The sequence below is a fragment of the Prosopis cineraria genome, unplaced genomic scaffold (genome assembly GCF_029017545.1).
Source record: "Prosopis cineraria cultivar Desert tree isolate PC_DT_omini unplaced genomic scaffold, ASM2901754v1 PC22, whole genome shotgun sequence".
Taxonomy (NCBI): domain Eukaryota; kingdom Viridiplantae; phylum Streptophyta; class Magnoliopsida; order Fabales; family Fabaceae; genus Prosopis; species Prosopis cineraria.
In genome coordinates this window covers 38,380-44,589 of record NW_026555353.1, presented here as the reverse complement: position 1 = coordinate 44,589, position 6,210 = coordinate 38,380, and positions in this window count along the sequence as shown.

Genomic DNA, 6,210 nt, shown 5'->3' with positions numbered 1-6,210 from the left:
TCAAGTTATTGATCCCTGTAAATTAGAAGAGTTAAAGCAAGAAGCTTGTATGATCTTGTGCCAACTTGAGATGCACTTTCTTCCTACATTTTTTGACATTATGGTTCACCTAATAGTACATCTAGTGAGGGAAGTGAAATTGTGTGGCCCTGTTTATTTACGATGGATGTACCCAGTTGAGAGATACATGAAAATACTAAAAAGGTATGTCAATAATCCATATCGACCCGAAGCATCGATAGTTGAAAAATATGTTGCTAAAGAAGCCATGAAATTTTGTTCTGATTACTTATCAAGTACATAATCAATTGGACTTCCTAAATCTCGCCATGAGAAGAGGCAATTAGGTTAAGGCACACATGAAATATCAGTAAAGAGCATGAGTCATGATGAATTACAAGAAGTACATTTATATATTTTGAATAATATTGATGAAGTTAAAGATTACATTTCTTCTCACAAAGAACTTATAAAGGTAGAAAATTATCAAATGAGAATGACTGAACAAAGGTTGTTGAAAGAGCATAATAGGACTTTTGTAGATTGGTTCAAGGAGAAAGTTTTGAATGAAAGTAGCATTTTTGGTATAGTTAAATGGTTGGCATGAGGTCCTAACTTTGATGTTATATGTTGGAGTGCGTATGATATTAATAGATATTCTTTCTATATAAAGTCCTTGGATAAAAAGAGTACAGTGTAAAATAGTGGGGTTATGATAGTAGCTGAAGCTGTTTACTTCTCTAGCTCAAAAGATAAGAAATCTAAACTAGCAACAAGGGCTTATTTTGGGGTTATTGAAGAGAGTTGGGAGGTTGATTATACAAAATTTAAAGTTTCTGTTTTCAAATGCAAATGGGTTGACATCAATAGTATTCATGATGATAAGTTAGGATTTACAATGGTTGATCTTAAAAAACTAACTTATGGGGATGAGTCATTTATCATGGTAGACCAAGCTAAACAAATTTTCTATATGACAGATCCAGAAAATAAAATTGGTCAATAGCACTAAAAGGAAAAATGGTGATTGATAGTGATAATAATCAAGAATCATGCTTTAATATTTTTGAAACCCCTACTTTCTCATCAGGGCTACCAATTTTGAATGTAGTAGATAAAGTAGATGACGAACATGTCATAAGAAGTGATCACCATGAAGGGATATGAGAGAATATCCCTATATAAATTTAGTTTTTAAATTGAAGTATGTTTTCTAAGTTCAATTAAATTTATATTATGTTTTCTAATTATCTTATATTTGTTTATTTTTCTAATTAATTTAATTTATATGAATTAATAGGAATATGGAGAATCAGAGTGAACATGGTGATGACACTCAGAGCCAGCCTACTACTGGCCAACCACTTAATGATTAGTCAAGTCAGGACACCCCTAGTGAGAGCCAGTCTATGAGGAGAGGTAGACGTGGCACACAATTAAGAGATCTGACATTAAGTAGGAGTACTGGCCATAGGTTATCAATCCAATTTGATTAGAGATGGAATCCAATAAGAGAACACAAGGCCAAGTTTGTTAGTTTTCTTGGCCTCCTATCTCGTACCAAGCCCCTTATTATATTTGAGGATTGGCCTGATGTGCCAGAATGTGTGAAGGACTAGATATGTGAAAGTATTCAAGTATGTAATTAATTTATGCATGTAGCTATATATTGTTAAATTACTGATTATCATCTTGTGTTTCAATTGCAGCTTACGTACAATGTTCCTTCTAATCAAGATTACCGACACAGATTGATTTCCTATTGTGGAATGTGTTGGAGAAATTTTGAGATTGCTCTTGCTAGGAGATATATCCATATTGAGGTGCTAGAGGGTCAGGCTCATCCTAATCCTCTTGACACATACCAATTCTTTGATGAAGATACTTGGCAAGAATTTATCAGGATTCAAACTTCTAAAAAAAGCTTTGGTCTATTGATTTCTAATTGATTTAAGTTTTTTTAGTTTTACTTCAACTATAAAATCTAAAATTTTTTTTTTTAACAGGAAAAATGAGCTAAAGGGCAAGAAATTGCTTGATAGAATTAATGCTCCCACACGCTATCTCGTGAGGGTTATGCTAGGGTTGATAATATATTGATGGTGGAGAAACAGAAGAAGAGAAAAGAAAAAGCTAAGTCCAATCCTTCCATACCCTTTTCTCCACCATCCCTCGTCTTCCAAGAGGAGAAATGAAGATATGGACACCAATATAAAAAAGGAGGCAAAAAAGGCTATACAAGCGAGACGGCGTGCGAGATTGCTGAGAGGATTGTAAGTAATATTATAATTTCTTATCCCTTCAAATTTCTATACAATTGTATATAATATTAATTAAGATTGTTATTTTCCTTGGGCACGCGTTTGTATATTTGTGTTGATTTTCTGACGGTTCCAGTACTTAAGTTTCTATTTTGACTTCTAACCATTAGGTTTCGGCCTGTTTGGCGGGGGATAGTGCTGCATATCAAAGGAGTTCAATATTTGGGGACGATGTAGTGATTGTGGCATAAGTTCTTGTACTTGTTATGGAATTACTGAAGTTTGACTTAGATTTTTATTGACTGAGTGAAACTTTCATGTTCTGATTACTCATTTTTAATCCATCTGAAGTTGGTGACATTGTTGTGGGCTCCTTCATTACTTTCTTAAGTTTTTATTCTATTCTACCTTATGTAGCTCCATTTGGTCCCCTCTGTTTTTAGATGGATTATGATCAATTTATTCCCCTGAAACATCTTCAAGAGGGTGTTCGAGACGATGATGTTTGTGTATGTGTGATGTGGAAGTTCTGGTTGATGATCTTGCCTTCTTCCAAATAGCGAAGACTCTCAACTTCATTGAATGTGACGTGGAGGTTAGTCTTCAACCGTTCAGTTTGTGATCCAAAATACTTCATTGTTTGATCTCAGTAAAATATTTGTTGGTCATATTAAAATAAATTATGGATCATCCTCACTCACTGACGTAATATCTAAATATTGCTGACGATGGTTAGTTTGGAATGTTAATGCATTGTTTTAAAGTTATGGATCATCCTCACGTACTGATGTAATTTCTGTGATTTTGTGATGGAGGCATGGTGGTGAAGATTATAATTGAAATGGTTTGAATGAAGCTTGAAGGATCATACAAAAGAATTGGTATTCTCATTGAAGATCCTGAAGAACCAAAAGAATCCATAGACCTAAGGATGAATATCAATTTATATGTTTTCCCTTCGCATGGAACTGCTGATTGGGTTCAGTGGGAATATATGTAGCAAATTGGACTTGGAAGAAAAGGCATGTTTTACAGGTTTTAGGGTGCTGTGTAGTAATTGAGCCTTTTCTATTGTCTTTTTGTTGTTCATTTAATTGTTTTATCAGACAAAGTATTAAATAACTCAGAAATGGTCTATGTTGTTATTTTGGTGCTTATTGCCAAAATAGGAATACAAAAAACAGATTTGCGTTAATCGTAGGCTTCTTGGTATATAACTGTTATTACCTCTTGATAAATTAAGACATAAATTTACTAGACAGAACATATATATATATATATAACTTTATTTTTCCAAGTAATTTGTGACTTATTTGTTTGTTTATTTTTACAGAATTGGATAATAGATTACTGGCTCCGTTTGATGCAGCGTCGTGGAAAAGAGATTTGTCCACATGTATGAATGTGCCAGAATTTTGTCACAGGAAATTAAGCTTTGTTCTGCATACTTGTATGTTTCAGTATCCTTTACCCTCTCATTTTGATTTTATGCACTGACTTGCCAAGAATACGTATATATGAAAAGGATTGAGTTGTTTTGCCAAAACTGCATGCAAAGACAAATGACATACTCGTAGGCTCTATAGGTATCATCCTGTATTATATTTATTAGAATATCATTTATTTCTTTGGTTTGACTAGATAAATTCAATAATAGATTCATTTCCAAGTCACTTAATGGAACTTTGATATCTTTTACCCGAACTGCTCGTTAATTCGTTCTTCAACTTCTTGTAGCTTGGTTATTGGATATTCTTGAGAGCCCTTCTTGAAGAAACAGGATTGTTTCTAGTAGCATTTGATCTCAAGGGTTCTGGAAGACAAATCTATTTTGGGTTCAAGGAGGTCTTAAGGTTGCTGAAGAAGAGGCATGTTTTGCAAGTTTAGTTTTATAGAATTTGTCTTTTGATTTGCTAGTAACGAGATGTGAAATACAGGGCTTATTTGGTAAGGTTTCTTTTTTCTTTTTCTTTTTTTTTTCTGTGGAGCAGGATTTTATTGTAAAGGGCCCTTTGCCTCTTAAATTTGCTGGAATTGATGGCATTTTAGAGTTCCTTAGATCTGTGACTATTGAATCTTATACTTGCCCTTATCTTCTGATAAATGTATTATAAGATGGTTGATTAAGTCTATTCGTTCAGATCTTTCTTGAGATTTTACTTTTAGATGAAACACATGTTCTAAACTTTTCAAATACAAACTATTAAAATTATCAATTTTTTTATTATAAATTTATGCTATATCAAAAATACCAATTTCAATGTTTGATAGTAAGAATTAAACCCTAAGCACTTTGAATATTGAAAAAAATTAAATTCTGAATATTCAAATTCTCAATTATTTTATTAGAACCTACAAAACCATTTTCCTAATGCCAGTTTCAATGCTTGATAAAAAAAAATCAAATCTCAATCACTTCAAATATTGAGAAGGATTAAATTATTAATTATCTCATTACAACTTGGAGAACCATTTTTTTGATATTCCACTATTAAATTTGTAATTGATTGATTTACCAAAAGTCTTTTATTATAGTGCCTCTTGAGAACTGAAACATTCAAAATTAATTTTTTTAAAAGTTGTGTATTTGCACGTGATTGACAGAATATTTTATATGTGAATTATCAACTTAATTAAATTACATTTAATGATGCAGTAAGAATTATTTTCCTATTCTCTCAAATATCCAAAAAGGAAAATAGTAAATAGAAGAACACTAAAAAATGTAACAATTTCACATCCATCTTTATCAATGATATTAATTATATTTATTTTAAATTTTTTTATTCTAACCCGTGCAACACATGGGAAAGAGTCTAGTTAGATTTTATATATAGTCATGTACTTGAAGAGTGTGAGTGTGACACAAAATAATATGGCTATGAATAACACTCACAACCATTTCAATTGCTCTCTTTATTTAAAATATAAGACATTTTTAATCAAATTTATTATTTAATAAAGTAGTTATCTATTTTTAAACTAATTATTTTTTTTCATATTTATTCCTATTAAACACTCTATAATAAATATAAAGTTATTCATCGGGCACTTAAAAAAAAGATAATAGTTACACATCAAATGATTAAAAATGTCTCATATTTTTTTAATATTTAACTCATTAAAAAATGTCTTATAATTATGAACTGAGGGAGTATTTCTTTTGTTTCTATATTTCTCCAAACGTATGCATATGTTTATTTTTGTGAATAAAAATGGTTCGAGTCATACATTAGAGAAAAACCATCAATCGTATACTCCATCGAGTCCAAAATACTAAAGAAAAATTTCTATTAATTAGTGTTGACTCATAATAGAGGACACTTTGCAAAATATTAATGGCATTCAATTTTTCTTTCCTACAAATATCATTATTCATTGTATTGTAAAGAGATTATATAAGAAAAAAAATAAAGATAATAAAGATAGATTGATTTTATTTGAAGGGTAATCTTAGAAAGTTCTGATAATATTTTTTTTAACCATTTTATATACTACTCTTAACAACTTTTCATAATTCCTGTAAAATTGCTAAAATGTCATATATTTTGAATTTAAGAAAATATGTATATATAAAAGTTGAAGAAAGTCATACTTTTCATTAAATTAGAAAAATAATCCATATACCCCAGATTTCATATGTATATATATATATATATATATTCCTTCAATCCTATTTATAAATTATACTTTTTCTGATTTTTTTTATAAGTTATATTTTAAAATTTTATTGTTTTTTATACCTTTTGATGCACAATTTCAACAATACCCTCCAGTAAATTCTCAAAAAAAAAAATGTATTGTTTTAATTCCCAAGAGACCTCCTCAGTCCTCTCACATATCAAATTACTCTTTTTTTTTAAAATTTAGGGGTAAAATTGAAAAGTGGATTAGTTTTATGACAACTTTATTATTCTAACTAATTTACCTTGATTTTGGCGAGTTAGGT